General features: G+C 41.9%; 1 protein-coding gene across 1 annotated transcript in view; it reads right to left on the reverse strand.

The window, feature by feature from the left end:
* CD38 (CD38 molecule) overlaps nucleotides 1-18,257 on the reverse strand; it is a 35,443-nt gene that overhangs the window by 14,963 nt on the left and 2,223 nt on the right. The gene's annotated exons all lie outside the window — the stretch shown is intronic.

Genomic DNA, 18,257 nt, shown 5'->3' on the forward strand with positions numbered 1-18,257 from the left:
CCTGGCTTTCTTCAAACATTAAATTTTTTTTTTATTATTATTACATTATGTACTCTGCTATCAGTCAAAATTTATGGGGCACCATCATGGGAGGTTCAGAGAAAAGGGTTTGGTGGCTATTTCACTTTAGGGAGTCAGGTTTTAATTCCAGTCATTTCATGCAGCGGCTTTCACAGGAAGTTCCTGCTCCGGACTCCAACTCTCTCTGATAAGGCTTCTTCCTCGGCCCTCAACAGCCTCGGCAGGACTCGAGGTGGACAAAGTGTGGAGGGAAGACATCTCTCTGAGATGGAAGAACGAGAGAAATTTCCAGAACAAAAGATCTGGCCTTAGTTGTGATGCTTCTGCGGGACGTGCGGCTTGGGATGGGAACTGTGAGGTGGTGACTATGAGCCCAGGGGCTCTGCCCCAGAGCTCTGTCTGCACTCCTGGCCCCTCCTCAGGGACCTCCTGAACCACGAGGGCTGTTGAATGTCACCTGGTCCTGCGGGTCACAGTTCTGGCCACACTTGACGGCCACCTGGGGAGCTTTGGAAAAGATACAACATCTGGACACCAGACACAGCAGGTTAGGATGGGGACAGTGGAAAGAGAGCAGAACCTGGAATTTTCCAAAGCTTCTGTCCCCACCCCTCCTCCCAGGCCCCAGACACTGTCTTTTTCCTTTCTGTCTCAGCGAAGGTGAGTATCGTAGGCATCTCAAGTAATTTTCTTTTGGTGACTGGCTTCTTTGGCTTAGCATAACGTCCTCTGGGTTCTTTCATGCTGTGGCATGTGCCAGAATGCCCTTCCTTTTTCAGGCTGAATTATCGTCCATTGTAGGTGCGGACCACATTTACATATCCATTCATCCCTCATGATGGGGATGGGGACAGTGGAAAGAGAGCAGAACCTGGGTCGCTTCCTCCACCTACTCTTTCTTTGCACAAATACCTACCCAGGACCTGCTAGAGCCTGACAATAGGCACAGGGCTCTAAAGATAAGTATGTACCGTGTCTATCCTGAAGGCACTCATATCAGAATACGGGGCAGAGAGAGAACAAAATTAATTACAATTAGAGTGCTGGTGACCTGCCCAAGGCACCAAAACTTGAAAACAAATAGATGAACGTTTTCTAATTTTATACTATGGAGGAAACAGCATTAAAACAAAACAAAACAAAACAAAACAGACAAAAAAAAAAAAAAACACCTTGACTAAATGTTCATCAGTGTTCTCGTTTGGAAAATGATTTTTTTGTTTGTTTGTTTGTTTGCATCCCCAGTTGTTGTGACATGTAAAATCTATTTGTATAATTACTATGGGTTTCTATCTGACCACTTTCTGGCTTTGCTTCCTCCTTCGGTGGGTTCCAGAACAATTAGAAATGTGTAGCCAATGAGAAAAGGGTGCCTCCGCCCAGTGGGATATAAAACAGCCCTTGGACAATGTTTGTATAGAGCTCAAAATAGCTTGGGGAATGTTTTTTTTTACAATAAGTGAAAAAAATAGACCTCAACTGACAGGAAATTAAAAAAAGGATGAGCATCAGTTGTCTCTGGGAGGAGGAATAAAGGGAAATCGTCCTATATCTTTCTATATCTGCATCATTCTGTTTACAACAAAAATGGATTCGTATATTATCTAAGTAATCTAAAAAAGGGGAGGTAAAGTTTTTAATTAAAGATATAGTATGATCACAACCAATTTTTTAAAACTGAAAAAAAAAAAACCCACAGTAATCAAACCATGTTATAAAAATAGTTCTATCTGGTTGCCAGGAGTATAAGATTGCTTTGTGAGCTTCTCTTCCATATATTTTGAATTTTTCTATAATAATCGGGATCATAACAAAAATTTTTTTCTTATTAAGTTGCTTGAGCAATTAGACCAAATGTTTGAGAATCGTGGACAGTCTCAGCATGGGAACACCTCAGGCCCAAGCTCCCTTATTTGTCGCCTGTTATTTTCGTGCCTTCCCCCACCTCTGTCGGCTAAAAGTGCCTATTCTCATCCCTCATCCTGGACGATAACCAGGCAAGACTTAGCGTCGGTGCCTCCACCCCACGTCTCAAGGCCTAATGATGTGAAATAAGGGGTGAATTGGGGGTGAGTGGGGGTAGGGCTGCAGACTTCTTCCATGGGGCTCTGTTCCCACTTTGAAGGCTTCCTTGCATCCCTGAGCAAGACTGCATTGTCGAATCACACTGCAGGCATCACAGATGGTACCTGGAATCAAACTTTATGAGAAATGTCAAGGAGATGGGTAACAAGGAGGCTCGGCCAAAGCAAAGAAAGGACAGCACATCCTCCGTGGCCCCCTCGGTCCTTCCTGCCTGCCTGTATGGAACACACTCTTTCTGGCCCAGAGTAATAGATAAGATCCCTAAGTGATCCCTGGTAGGGTTCCTCATACAGCTGGAGGGAAAGAAGCCATGAAATGTCTTCATTTTATTCCCCAGAGAGCACTGCAGTTTGCATGATTTTCCAGAGACTCGTGTCTCACAGATTCCAAATTTATTTTCTATAAGTAACCCTTTAACCAAAGACTTCCTGCTAAGGGTACTTGAGAGATATGTGTTTTGCTTCTAGCAAATATGATTAGTCAATCTATGCAGAGGTCAAGTTGACTAGGAAACTAGACCAGCTCACTTGCCTTCTTTTCCTTCCCCAGGATTGTCCCTCTTCCCAAATTAAGTAAAGGCATCACAATGGTCCAGCTGCTTTCGCTCCTTCCCCTCTGGGACCTGGAGCGCACAGGTGACATTTGAGCAACAAATGGAAGGAAGCAAAGGACTTAGTCAAAGAGACGACCAAGGGAACAGCATTCTGGGCAGAAGGAACAGCCACAAAGGCCCTAATGCCTGATATGTTCAAGAAACAACAAAGAAGCCGATGTGATTGGAACAGACGAAAACGAGGTCAGAAAGACGACGTCAGACTGGGCAGGGCTTCATAAGCCATCGTGAGGACATTGGCTTCTACTCATGCGCTGAGGAGCTATAGAGGATTCTGAGCACAGGAGGTACATGATATTACTTAAGGTTCCAAGGATTTCTCTGGTTGCTTCGTTGTATATAGTCCGAAAGGGGAAAAGGATAAGGGCAGGTAGACCGGTAACCTAGGCAAGTGCTGCTAATGACCTGGACCAGAGTAGTGGCAGTGGAGATGGTGAAAAGTGACAGATTTTGGATTCACTGTAAATTTCTGAATGTGCTGAGTGTGGGGTGTTAGAGAAATAGGGCGTCCATAATCACTTCGAGGTTTGGAGTCTGGGACACTAGAAGGATCTGAGATGCAGAAGGCTTTGGGTGGACATGCCATTTGGTCTGGAAGGCCAGTTTTGGGCATATTGAGATAATGTCTATGAAACATGCCAGTGAAGCTGTGGAACAAACAGATGGGTACATGACTTTGAAGTTCAGGAGAAATAAAGTCATGAGATTATATGAGGTCAGCACCCAAAAGACAAAGAAGAGAAGGTGACCAAGGACTGAGCTCCGAGACATTTGAACGTAAGAGGTTGGGAGGAAGAACCAGCAAAGGCTGGAATGGTATAACCAGGGACGTAGGACCAAAAGCAGAAGAACAGGTTATGCTGGCGGCCAACCGAAGAAAGCAGATGACGCAGGAGGAAGGGGTCAACTGTGTCACATGCTCTTGATCGATCAAGGAATATGAAGGCTGAGAACTGGCATCTGAATTATCGCTGAGAAAGTCACGTCAAGAGCGGTATTCATTTCCGAGTGAAACGGGGAGGGGAAGGTTGCCTATCTTTTTTGTTATTGATTCTTGGTTGTTTTTTTCTTTCACGTCCAATAGTGTATTTTGTGAATTTACTTAGAGAAAGATCTTGAAACGATATGTTTAAACAATATGTTTAAATAGAGGCAGTATTTAAACAATATGTAAATGTATTTAAACCTATTGTAAATGTATCGTTAAGAAAGAAATGCCCCTGAATTTGTCCTTTCATGCTCTCACTCGGCATCTCCATTTCAAGCCTGAGCGTGTCTTCTCCTGTAATAGTAAGCCAGCCAGTTCCTTAATAATTATCAATTAAAATGAAAATTGTCCCAAAACTGTAAAGCAAAACAAATGGGCAAAAGAAAGTTAAGGTCGAGGTTTGAATCATTCTGCGACAGTTTCTTGTAAGGCTTTACTTCAACTTCTTGTACTCATTAAAATCTATCGATCATTATCATCATATCCAAATGTTATAAGCATGAACTTGTAAAGTATGTTTATGTTAATAAAATACGACTTTATATTTTATGTTTTCATTCTTTTTCTCGAGAAATACAGAATGCTTCCTATGTGCCAGGCAGAGTATTAGGTATATTCTAAGGCTACAGCAGTTAACAAGAAACACACGGGCCCCGGCCTAAGCTTTCAGTCCACGGGGAATGAGTTACTCACTAAGCAATAACGATAAAATGAATTGTGAGATCGCTAAGGGAATGCATCACACTGGGACCCACTCCTGTGTAAGGTTGGATCTTTTTGGAGTTACATCTAAGAAAAACATGCAAATGCCTGTCATGTGATGACCATGCGATCTCTGGCTGTCTCTTACCTCAAATTGTTCTCTTCCGCCTTTGACCGGCTATGTGCAGAAACTATCCTTCTCTCCATTCCACAAACACAGTGAGCTTGTTTCTCTCTAAAACTCGTGGATACCATATCAGCATTCAAAACTGAAAACATTTCCCGTACACTGGCGACAGTTAGAAAATATTTTTTCAATTTTTTAGAAATTATATATATGTGTAAGATGAGGATAAAGATGGGCTCTGATCCAATATCACTGGGGTCCAAGTGCCTATAAACAGAGACATTCGGATGCAGATAAGACACACGCAGAAGGAAGGCAAAGAATGCCAGAGGCATTCCAGAACGAGGAGGGAGGCACGGAACAGATTGTTCCTCATGGCCCTCAGAAAGAACCAATTCTTCTGACACCTAAATTCCACAATTCGGGACTGCAGAACTGTAGAACTGTAGGACAATAAATGCCATTGTTTAAGCCACCCAGGGTGTGATGCTTCGTTATGGCAGCCATGGCAAACTAGTAAGTCCAGTAAAGGTAAAGATAGCATATTCCATGACTTAGTAATTCTACCTCTAGCTAAATACCTTAGGAAGAAAACATATTCACAAGTTTATACTTATGTTTTTAGCATCATTGATGCCAGCAAAAACTGACGAGGGTGTAGACCAGTAAGTGTAGGGTGTGGCCATTCAGTAGGATACTAGACAACAGTTAAACTTAATAAACTAGAGCTTATATATCAACATGGTAAATCTCTTATATAATTTCAATCACCAAACAATACTGTTAACTGGCAAAAGCAAAGTTAACAGTACAGTAGGGCGAAAACACAAAAGGAAGACAAATTAAACTGCAATCACATCTTCCTTATCAGATCGATACAAATCAGACAGTTAAAAAATCCAAAAAAAAAAAAGAAAGAAAACCTGTGTAGTGAAGGTATGGAGAAACAGAAACTCTTTGCCTCCAGAAAGAGGAACACCTCGGGAAAAAATTGGCTATGTTTTCAAAATTAAAAGTGATATATCTTTTAACTTAGCGATTCGACTTATAGAATTCGATCTAAATGTTCGCCAGGACAAGTCTAGAAGATGGTAAATCCATAGAATAGAATACTACGTAATCATTAGAATGAGAAATACACTGATAATCAAGATATATTAAGTGTGTGTGGGGGTGAGTGACACAGAGGAGAGAGCGCATGTGGAAAAAATATATATAAATACGTGCCTATATATTCAAAGAAAATTTCTGGAAAGATACGGAAGAAACAAGTGGCATTATTTGCCTCTGAGAAGGAAGAAAAAGAAATTGGGGGGAAGAGGTATTTTGATTTTTTTCTGTGACATATTATTCCTTTAAAAAAAGAAAAAGAATCTGAAGCAAAGATGGCGAAAATGGATTGTCTGTTAATGTTACAACATGATGAATAAATAGATATTTGTAATATCATTCCATGGGCATTTCAGCGTGTTTAACATTTTCGCAATCGAATATTTTTAATTTAAAAAAAAAAATGAGAGGAAATATTGACCGAGGAATAAGGACCATGGAAGAAGGAAAATGAGGTCCCTTCAGTGAGAAGAATGGAGACAACTAGACCTGGCAAAAACAGAAGTACAGGTCTCAGCTATAAAGTGATCTGTGTGTATCCTAGGGTTCAAAGCACCCTAAACCATGCCTGCCCACTTCTAACCTTTCAAAAAGTTTCACCCAAACGCATTAAAACACAAAAACTAGTCTACGAAATGGGATCAATCGACCAATTGGTCTTTAACCTAGGTCTCAAACATTCTTCTGGAGTTTTAAATCTCTCCCAGTTTCGATGGCATGTTTTCAGTCTTTCTTTGCTCTCGAAGAATTCCCAGGAGATTGAATTACGCCAAAATTGACACTGCTCTAGAGAAGTTAATTCATAAATAAACTCTTACTCCTAGGAACCAAGATAACGAAGAAACCAATTTTATTATGAATTTTGCAATATTGAAACTGTGAGTTGCCAAAGACAGAAATGCCTTTATATTTGTTTTTAGTCATAATCAGAGAAAAGAAACATTTAAATAATATCGAAGCAAATGCAGGTCAGGGACAAGTAAAATATGCTTTGGGAGAATTTCTAATGTCCTTTTAAATCAAGCTTTATAAACTGCTTCAAAACCTCTCAACTAAATATGTAAGTAACTTTCTTACATATTTAAATATGTAATTTCTTACATATTTAAATCAAGCTTTATAAACTGCTTCAAAACCTCTCAACTAAATATGTAAGTAACTTTCTACCATGTGGATGTATCATATTTGATACATTCTAGTAAGAACTGCAAAACTGAGCTTAGCAATATTTTTAAAGGTCAGATTATAGAAGCAATTTGAATTATGCCTATAAAACTATGGTGAGGCCATCACTTTAAGCAGGTATATATCTTTCTTTTGTGGATACCCTTACTATTTTTTTTTTTATTGCGACATTCTCCACTATTTAGAATTCCACTTTGGAGTTAAGTGATTTTGTATTTTTTCTGTATTTTTGTATTTTTCCCCTGGTGTTCTATAATGAGCATGCTTCACTTTTATAATTAGAAAAAAATAAGAGTCATTGAAAGGAAAAAGAATGTTATTCTCTTGCTCTATTTATTCTTCAAATTTACAACCTCCGTTTTCATTTTCTTATCTTCAAAAGGAAGATTCTTATTATACCCTTATTCCAGAGTGGATATTTACCAGTGATATTTTTCTGAAAAAGGTAATCTCTATCTCCACTCAGATCAACTACAAAAATATGAGAATATAATTACTCCTCCCCTTCTAAACCGAGTCTTTAAAACGCATGCACACAAGCAGAGAGAGAGAAAGAGAGAGAGAGAGAGAGAGAGAGAGAGAGAGAATCAATTCTTGATTTCATCTATCATTCAGTTTCCTGTCGTGTTCTCAGCATCCTGTATCTATTCTTTCTACCATCTTTTATTTAAAGAAAACTTTGTCTTGGTGATTTTCTGACATTTCTAAGGGATTCCTTTAATGACAAGAAAAAAAAATGCCTGCATTTACTTCTAAACTCATTTATTGCAAAAAAAAAAAAAAATCTCTCACCAGATCCCTGCTTAACTGAGTCACTGTGTGTCAATCAGCACTCTGCAGTCTCTGTGCATCTGCCTGTCTTCTACATAGTGAACAGGCTATGCTCTAGTATACCCAGAATCTCTCATTTCTACTAACTTGGTTACTGATCATATTTACAAATATGTTTATGCTTTTTAAAAATTATATTATTTAATTAAATTGTACATAAACAACTTGGATACATGGAAAAAGAAAAACTATTTTTACTAAGTTGCATGTCTTATAATAATGATCACAGGTAGATTACTTAAAAAAATGTTACTAAATTTGATACTGGTAAACCAATTGTAGAAGACCACAAGAAACTGTAGAAATCTACAAGTATCCTTTACGTGGATGACTTCTCAGTTGACTTTAAAGAAGTTGCCTCTCAAACAAGCCCCAATTTCTTCCATCTTAAACCCCATCTTATCCATCCAGCCATTTCTGTTCTCCTTTCCAGCAAAACTCTTTGTAAGAGTTGTCTACGTACACAGTCTCCAATTCCTCTCTTCTAATTTTTTTTCTTGAATCCATTTCGGACAGACTTTCATTACTAGCAGTCCTCTAAAACTGATCTTGTCAAAGACATCAATCCTTCGGTCAATTTTTCAGTCTTCGTCTTCCTGGACTAGTCGAAATCACTTGAAAGAGCTGGTTACACTTCTTCCTTGTGAACCATCTTCCCTGGAATTTCTACACGCTATCAACTTCCACCTTTTTATCTCCAGCCCATACCTCTCCCTGGTATTCTAGACTGCCATGAGCCAATTTCCTATTCAACGTCTCGATGGCAGTAGACATTGCAAAACTAATACAAACAAAACCAGACTACCGATGCATTTCCCAACTTGCTTCACCCCAGTCTTTCCATTTTTCGTAAATGGCAATTCATTTTTCCGGTAGCTCAGCCCCAAATTCTTGGAATCCTTGTTATTACTTCTTTTCTCTTTCACACTGCATTTACAAGTCCATAGCAAGTCATATGGGATCTGCCTTCCAAATGTATCCAGCATCCATCCACTTCTCAGCACCATCCATCACTATCCAAATCACAATCAGCTCTCTTCTGAATTACTACAAGAGCCTCTAAATTGCCCCCGTGCTTCTTTCCTTGCCCCATTTTTAAGAATATCATGGAAAATTGAACGCAGGGTAACTATTGGACAATATTAAAGAATTACTCTTAATTCTGTTAAGTATGATAACGGTATCCTAGCTATGCTTTATTTATTTATTTTTATTTTTTTTTAATTATTTTTTTTTTTGGTAGGAGATACAGACCGAAGCATTCACAGACCAAATGATATGAAATCTGGAATTAGCTTTAAAATAGGGGGGACAAAAGTGAAGACGTAGATGAAGTAAGGATAGCAGAATCATTATCATTATCGAGGTCGGCTCATACATAAATGGGGTCGATTTATTTTCTCTAGTTTCACATACGTTTGAAAATATCTATGACGTAAGTTCTGACCCCACTGGCATTCTTGCTGTTTTTCCATTGCCTTTTTCCTAGAGTGCTCTTCTCCAGACGTCTCTAAGTTTCACTCTTCTCCTTGCTTTAGGTCTTGGCTAAAAGGGCAGCTTTCAGTGAAGCCTCCCTGATCTTATTGCCATACTTAAAACTCTAAACGCTCGCCAGCCCTCAACGTCCTTGCCAGCACTTCCCAGCACTTCCCAGCATCTGCCACACCATATACATTTTCCTCCTTCCCTTGTATTGTCCGCGCCCTCCCTCATCGGAATAGCAGTTCCGAATGAGCAAGAACTTCGTCTGTTTTGTTCACTCCTGGTTCCCCAGGATCGAGAGGAGTTTGTGGGACATAATAGAAGTTCAATGATAATTACTAAATAAACATGTTCCAAAAATATTTAAAACTTGAGAATAAGGCAAAAATGTGGGCAGCATGTCCTTTTGATGTCATACCGGGGCATTATTTGGTTTATCCAAGAATTAATTATCTAGCCGATCGTATCTTTGTTTGTCTTTGCTATTTACTATCAAACCTTTCAAAGTTAGATGGTAATATGTAGACCTTGTCTGTTAGAGCTGCAAATAATATCTGTCTGATGGAAAGACATCCCGAAGGTATGGCTTTTTACTGCCTTGTAGATATTGACCAGTTTTATATCTAACCAATCAATATAATTCTAATGTTCCTTTTTAAATACTTATACACAGTGCCTCCAAATGTTCTTTGAACCAATCATTTATTGACTCGTAAATCTTTGCCATGTGTTGATTCTCTATGTTTTGAAAGTCATGCTCTTAACTTCCTGACAAATGAATTCAAATTGTGATGAGCTGTGTAAATCTGCCTGTTATTCTTGACTCTGAGGCTCTGATATTGTATGCACAGCTACACAACACACGTCTGATCTCCTTGCGACGAGACTGTTCTTTAACCAGTGGCGGACACCTGGACACCTATGCCATCTCCCATCAGATTTCTCCAAGCCAAGCCCCTGAATTTCATCCAGCTTCTCATCCTGTCACCCTCTACCTTAGGACCCACTCCTGACAAGCATCGTGATTCTGAAGTAGAGTCACAAATCGGTGTCATCTCTTAGGACAACCCCAACCAACTGGTGGCATCTACGCCGTGTGATTTTGAGGCTGGGCCATGGCTCACACACACGGGGCTGTGACGAATCTTCAGTGCCTCCCACGGGCACAGGATTAGGGATACAGCGTGTGTGCTACATCCTCCCTGACTCAGCCCTAAGAGGTGATGGTTCAAAAGGTAAGATAAACTACAAAGACTATCTCCTGGCAACTAGGGCACGACATGGCATTCTGCTGCTTTGTCAGGGGAGACATCTAATGTTTCCCTAAGTACTAAGACAAAACACTGAACTCTTGGGCCTTGCTCTCCTAAAATGAGGGGCAAAATTCACCTTTGAGACAGACAGAAAAAGTACCAGATGCCTCCTAGAGACGACAGAAATGCTAGTACACCTGGGATAGGTTGGCCCAGGCCCTGACGGCTGTTTGGTGTGCTCTTTTGAAAGCCATATAACGTGGCGGCTCTAGGCTATGCAGTCAGTCCAAAAACCTGCCCTCCCACTGACACGGTCTGGACCTTGGGGAAATCACTCTGTGCCTCAGTTTTCTCATCAGCCTAATGGGGCTGATGAGTCCAAGGATAGAAAGAGATGAGTTTCAGTCCCCACTCTGCCACGTACTAACCACAAGACTGGCTTCATGGACAGGTGACCGATGCAGTCGCACGGGGCCCTGGGCCCAGAGAGGTCGTGCGCCTGGAGCTTAACGCTCTGCAGCTCCTGTCTAGAATTCCTTACTTTATCTTTGCTTTGTGTTTTGTGAGAAAAGTCCAGTGGGACCCTGGAGGGTGCACCGGGGCTGAAGCCTTGGCTCCCTCATGGTCCCACCTGCAGACTTTCCTCTACCGCCCTGAGAAAGGTTCCCAGCCACCTAACGACCACTGCCACCAGCAGGAGCTCGAGGGCAGAGGGATTGGGGTCAGGTGCACCCTCCCCATGTGCCAAGTTGTGGGGTGCAGCCCTGTGCCCATGGGAACTGGACACCACATGGCCAGGAAAAACCATCTGGCAGGTGGAACCAAAGACTTCGGAAGGAAGGAAAAGCTTTCTCCTGCTTTTTAAACAACGAGTCCTGCATTTTCATTCTGCACGGGGTCCCGGAAATCACCTCACCGGCCTTACCTCACGGTAGGATATCGCCAAATATTTTAACCCCTCCCAGGCTCCATTTCCCCATCCATATGATGTGTGTCCCGAGACTTTCTTGACAGGAGTCTGATAAAGTTTTGAAAGAACCAACTATATAAAATGCCCGCACATGTGGACAAGCCATGAATGTTGATTCCCAGCCTCTCACCCTTCAAAATTTCTCAACGAACATCGGCAGTTATTTTCCAAGGGTTTTCCCTCGAAAGAGGAAGCAGTGCTCATTTTTGATAAAGAACGAAAATTTTATCTGGGGAAAACCTCACTACTTCCTTCGGCTGTTAATAATGATACCAGAGCAAGGGGCGGGGGCTGGACTTCAGGATGTAACGGCGCCAACCTTTCCAGGAAAAACATCTGAAACGAAACGCTAGGCCAATGAGCACAGAAGCAGCATAGCATCCCTCCCCCCTCTCCTCGCCTCTCAGCCGTGGCTCGCTCCGCCATTTAATGTCCCCTCTGTTGGGGCTTCCAACTATCCCCTCCTTCTAGAAGATTCTATTCCCAGAACTACATTCTCCCAGATGTCCTGGTAGCACCCCAAGCCCCAGAGGCCCCAAACTCAGTCAATGTGCATATACACTCCACCCCACCTGTCCTTCCACAGGTAACTAAGCTCCGGGGCTGAGTCTCCTGTTTGTACCCACAGCGGCACCCAGGCCCCACATCCTGAAGCCCTGTTTCATTTTCCTTATTTCACCTTCCATATTCGGTCATCTAAGACTCTCTGGACACTGTCTTTGAGCCCTCGAATGAAAGGCAAGACTGAAGGAAGCTGGCGATCACACGACTGAGCATTGAGAATATGCAGGTGAACGTGAGGCCTTGCCATGCTCTAACCAGAAACAGATGTCAAGGAGGTGGCCATTCCACGTCCCCAAAGAGAAAACATGCTAGAATTCCGTCTCGTGCGAGTCTGGTCACCCTCGTCCTCCCGTGTGTGCCGAGACAGTCCAGGTTGTGAACGGGCCAACGCGAGGTCCAGGCCCCCTCACTGATGGGACTGTCCCAAGGTACCCCAACCCTGAAAGAGTGTTGGTCTGTCAAGTGGCTGACCTTCCCCCAGGAATAGCACCTCATCCGTCTGCCGGGCTTCGTTTGACAGAACACCTGTTGGCTGAAATTCCGTCCTAACAGGGAGGCCTCCCATGCTGCTTCTTTCCCGACTCTGCCTTACCAGCTGGTAACCTCGTTTATGAATTTCTGTGGGATTGAGCTGGCACATAGCTCATAGCAGTGAGTGCATCTGATATAGCCCTGGGGACTCCAGCAAAGGGCTAACAGCGCTGAAGCACCCCCTCCCTCAGGCCCCCCTCGTCCATGTGCAAGGCCCTTTGCTTGTTAGGGATCACGCTGCCTTGCAGTGCTCTTTCAGGCCAGTACCTCCGACCCTGCCCTGAAGGGCCCTGGAGAACAGGGCCTGTGTTTCTTTCCTCTTCAAACCGCCCCTGCCCAGCCCGGCACCAGGCACCCAGCAAGTCTTCACGAAGTGTGTGCTGTTTTGCACATTTTGTACTAATAAATGCCACTAAGTGGAAGTTAAAATGCTAAAGTCATTAAAATGGGAGGCACAGGGAAGTAAAAATGAAGAACCGGCCCCAAGAAATCTCCCTGGAAACTTTGGAAAGAGAAGCAAAAAGAAATTCTGTATCGAATATAAAAGAATCAGAAAAGATAGTCAATGTGGACACAGGACTGATCGTTAGAAGACAGAGTTAAGACGGGTGGAGAATCTTCTCTGATTAAGTGTCTCGCTCGATATTTGTTTCACCCGATGGTGTGAACTTGGGTTCAACTGAGCAGCTATCTATTAAGAGACTTTCATGTGATGAGCAATGTGCCACACAAAAGGGGACACGGAGGTGAATAAAACAGTCTCTGCCCTCCAGGGACCTAGCTTGCCTTGGCCGAGAGATGAAGAACTGTCACAGAACAGCCTGCTCCTCCCCAGACAGCCAGCAGCTGTCATGCACCCCTGAAGCTCAGGGGGAGGGCTGCTTTTCCCCTAGGTGAGGAGATTTGTGGAAACAGAACCACACCATCTATTCCTGGAGGCCCACTTTACTCTGGGTGCTGGCTCTCTGTCTCTCCCTGCAGGCTCGGCCCCGCCCTTCCACAGCCCCTGGGTCCTGATTGTGGGTTGGACACCTGACTCCCTCCCACACTGTCAACATCCCTAACTGTCAGTGCTGGCAACTTGCTAACACTTAGGTGAATCTTAGCCAGGAATCTCTCGCATATGCCCAGAGCCTTCTTGGTCAGAAGGCAGCTCCTGTGTGTGAACCTTGAAACAAGACAGCCAGCTGTGACCTGTTCAGGAGTTTTTTGCATTTAATGCTCCAGATTCGATTCAAAAAAGGCCCAGCTGGATAACCAGAGACAAGTTTCAAAACTAAAAGGCTGGCGGCAAGTGAGTTCCGTGAGAGTAAGAGATTTTGTAAAAGGAAAACCAAGAAAAAGAAGATAAAGTCATACAACCCATAAAAAAAACAAAACAAACAAACAAACAAAAAAAAAACAAGAAGCTATTAACACAAAAGAAAAAAACAATCCAAATTCCAAAAATACAGATTGACGAATCTGGGGAGTAATGGTATCGAAAAGTTCATTGGGGAGATATACTAATTATGACTTTGTTTATTTCTATTATTTATAATATACTAGCCTGTATACATTCATTTAATTCGACTAAACATTTCTGCTTATTATATTCCAGGCACTATTTTAGGTCCTCAAGATATAGCACTCAACAAAAATTCCCTAGACTCAAGGAGCTTATACTCCAGGAGGCGCATATTAGATTTTTGTCATTTTTAAATCTAGTTAATAAAGGATAATAAAGTAGAAAGAGTAATAGATGTTAACAGGAAAAAAACGAACCAAAAAAAAGATGAGAAGGAAATAAGAATACAAACATAAGGATATATGAAGGGTTAAAGCTGTCCTCCAAATGCTTGTCAATCCTCCGTCCAGGGTTGAGATGGCGTCTCCTGAATCTGGGCCGAACCGGTGACTGTTTTAACCAGTAGAATGCGGTGGAAAAGATGCTGTGCCTGTGATGGGTCTAACCCTCTAAGAAGGCCTGCCAGGATCCACTTTTGAGGGTTTAGAAACTCTGAAGAGATCCAGCAACACCATGGAGAGATCATGTGGAGAGGTCACAAGGAGGAGAGGCCTCAAGATGTCACGGGGAGAGAGGTCTGACCACCCCAGCTGAGACCCGGCTCCATCCTGTAAGAGCGATCTTTTGGATGTTCCAGGCAAGTCCATCCCCCAGATGTCCACAGCCCCAGCTGACATCACATGAAGCAAGCCATCCAGCTGATCTCAATCAACCCACAGAATCATGAAAGAGAATAAATGACCGCTGTTTAATTCACTACATTTTAGGGTGGTTCTCAATGCAGCAATAGACAACCAGAACAGGAAGTAGTTCCTGGAAGCGAGGTGCTGTCTAACAAAAACCCAAAACACACGTACGATGGTTCGTTTTATGTGCCAACTTGGCAAGGCCATGGTACCCAGATATTTGCTCAAACACATCTAGATGTCTCTGTCAAGGTATTTTTTAGATGAGATTGACTTTTAAATCAACAGAGTTTAAGTAAAGAAGGTTACTGTCCATAATGTGGATAGGCTTCATTCAATCAACTAAAGGCTCTTTAAGAAAGACTGAAATCCCAAAGAAAAGGGAATTCTGCAAGCAGATGGCCTTCAGACTTGAGCTGCAACATCAGTTCTCCCGTGGATCTCCAGCCTGCTTGCCTTCCCTGCAGGTTTTGGATTCGTCAGCCTCCACAAGCACGTGAGGCAATTCCTTAAAATCAATCAATCTCTCTCTCTCTCTCTCTAGAGAACCCTGGCTACTGCAATGTGGCATCAGCATTGGGAAGCAAGTGTAAATAAGGCCTCAAGGACACTGTTTGTGAAGGCTGGACGGACACAAAGGAAATTGTTATTGGAGGCTATGAAAAAGGTGACCCATGTTACATAATAATACTGTTGTCTGCACTAAAGGAGCTAATAGAAATAGACCAAAGAACTTCCAAATATGGCTAAGATTTCCAGGCGGAATGTGGAAAGCGCCAACTCATTTCTTTGGCTGTGTACAATAAGGCACAAAAGAAAGAAAAAAAGTGACTTAAAAAAAACCTGTCCCTTTTTAAGCAAAATCGAGAGCAAATGTTTCCAAGTCAAGTATCTTTCCTGGTAAAAGAACGTCAAAGTAAGAAATGGCCTCGAGGCACTGATCATGTGCAGGGTACTGACAGTAAAACCCGTTCAGAGTCGAGATTTTAAGAGTGTGACTGTAAGACTCTAAGACGTCATGGAGAAAAAGAGAGACACAGCCTTTCCAGCATCCCCAGTGACATCAGGCTTTCGGCTGACCCCTCCAACGTGTCATCCATGAGTGATATCTGATCCACCGTGGACAGTCCAGTTTAGTTGAGCACCCAGATGACTTCAGCCCCAGTCAGCATCGCGAGAAGCAAAAGAGCCATCTAGCCAAGCTCAATCAATCCACAAAGTCGTGTACAATAATAAAATCATTTATGTTTTAAGCCACTAAGTTTTAAGGTGGTGTATTATGTAGTAATATGAAGAAAAAATCTGAATACAACTAGTGTTTGTGTGGCCAAAATCTCTTTTGTGACAAATGCCAGACATGATTGGGCATGTTATGTTTTAAATCGGTCTTGCGAATCCTATGACATTTACCTTTATTAATATTTTTAACCCAATATGTACTGAATAAACATCATGAGGCTGAAAAATTATGCAGGCAATATTCCAATGGCAAATGACGGCACGAAGATTGTTTAAGGATTTCAGAATTCAAGGGAATAAACTATGATTCGTTTAACTCAGACTGTAATCAGCCAATGTCAATACATTGAAACTGTGTTTAGCTTTTCATCGATGAATGAAGAGAAATATTTATTGATGTGTTAAACCAGTAGGTTCATTCCACTCCAGAATACAAGAAAAGGACCTGGTTCTCATGAATTTAATAGCCTACTGAGGCTGGAGAGGGGAGTCGTCGGATATGGCTGGACACTGTTTTAAACAAGAACACGAGAAATAAAATATCTCTTCTAATATCTTCCTAGACAGCAATTCCCACATTTAGACCATAATTGTATTTAAAATTTCTTTCCATTCATTTACTTATTCCTAACACACTAATATTTGAGATCAAAATATAGTCTTTTTAAAAGAAAATCGCACTGGTTTTTAAATGTCTAAACATGTGACATTTCGCCAGGCTTGTCAGCTAGCTCTCAGCAAACACACAAACATCAATTATCTAGCCAATTGTTCTTCCTCTCTACCAACACAGTATACCACTTCCTGGAGAGTAATCTTTCTTTCATAATTCAAGTTTAGAAGGTTGGGGAAAATTACTGGTATAGGCTATATCATCTTTACACTGAATTTTTGTAAACATTCCTGGGATCATTCAGAATAAGAAAACATGCATGAATCGTGCTATTCGGATAAGCATTGTGACCCTATAAAACAGTAGCTGCTGGAGGGTAACAGAAACCAACAGGCAAAGATGTTTTCCTGAGGTAAAAACAGAGAGAATGGAGCATCCCACCATCCTTCTGCTGTTATGTCTGCCAGTCTGCTCCGTTTATCCCCTGAATGGAGCATCCCCTGAATGGATCTCCTTCAGGTACTTACTTAAAGGTGGCTGCCATTCCAGCCGCTGGCCAGCCCGAGCGGGAAAACAAATGTGCCTGTTAGTTTTGCAACACAGAGCGGAATGATTTGATCGAAGGTTACTGTGTTGCTATAACTTAGAATTAGACAATACTAAAGTGCTGGAGGTGGAAAGTTCCTTCATTTTCACAGAGGAGGAAAGAAAGGCACAGAAAGGGGATAGAATAACTCAAAGCTAGACAATAAAATAGCAGCTGCGCTTTAGGGGCTAACCAAAAAGAACCAATGGAAGGAAAATGCATAAAACATCTCTTGCTTTAGAATTTCTTTAGTAAAATAATTAAGGAGGAAGAATTGCTGATTTTGATCTTCAAATAATATCAGGTTGATGAGAGTGGGAACTTTGTCATTCACCTCTGTATTGTCAGTAGCAACATCAGTGCCTGGAACATTGTAGATGCTCAGCAAATATTTGTCGAATGAATGAATGAATGAATGGGACTTAAAATTAGAAATTAATTTTCTGTCACTAGGGAATGTTCACATCGACTTTATGGAATACTATGAGCTGTTGAAAAAAATGAGGTCAATCTAAATCTACCAAAAAAGAATAATAGGAGAAAATTAAAAACAATATAAATCCCGTCGTTAGAGGACCGATTAACTGAATTGTAATTTAAATAAATCTAATACTAGGCATCTATTTCAATGTTGGCCTTGATCTACATTTATTATTGTCGAAAGATGTCTATGATACTGCATTTCCAAAAAATTAGCATTTTCCGCATGTAGTCTACATCAGGACTAGTCCCCTTAATCTGCATAATGTCCCCATGTGGTACTATAATTCCTTTTTACATTTAAGAACACCGTAACAGGGAGAAAATAAGTAGATGACCCATTTCACTGTGGTAGAGTCCTATTTAAACCCAAGCATTTTGTATCCAGAATTCATGCTCTAAACCAGGGGTCCCCAATCCCCTGGCTGTGGACCAGTACTTGTCTGTGGCCTGTTAGGAACCAGGCCACACAGCAGGAGGCGAGCAAAGCTTCATCAGCCGCTCCCCAGTGCCAGCATCACCACCACCTCAGCTCCACCTCAGATCATCAGATTTACATAGGAACACCAGTCCCTGGTGCCAAAAGGTTGGGGACAGCTGCCCTAAACCACACAAGGATAAAATGACCTTATGTTCTGGTGTAAGCCTACTGACTCAGCATAATTATGAATAGCATCTTTTTCT

This window comes from Pteropus medius, unplaced genomic scaffold (genome assembly GCF_902729225.1).
Source record: "Pteropus medius unplaced genomic scaffold, Ma_sr-lr_union100, whole genome shotgun sequence".
Lineage (NCBI taxonomy): Eukaryota > Metazoa > Chordata > Mammalia > Chiroptera > Pteropodidae > Pteropus > Pteropus medius.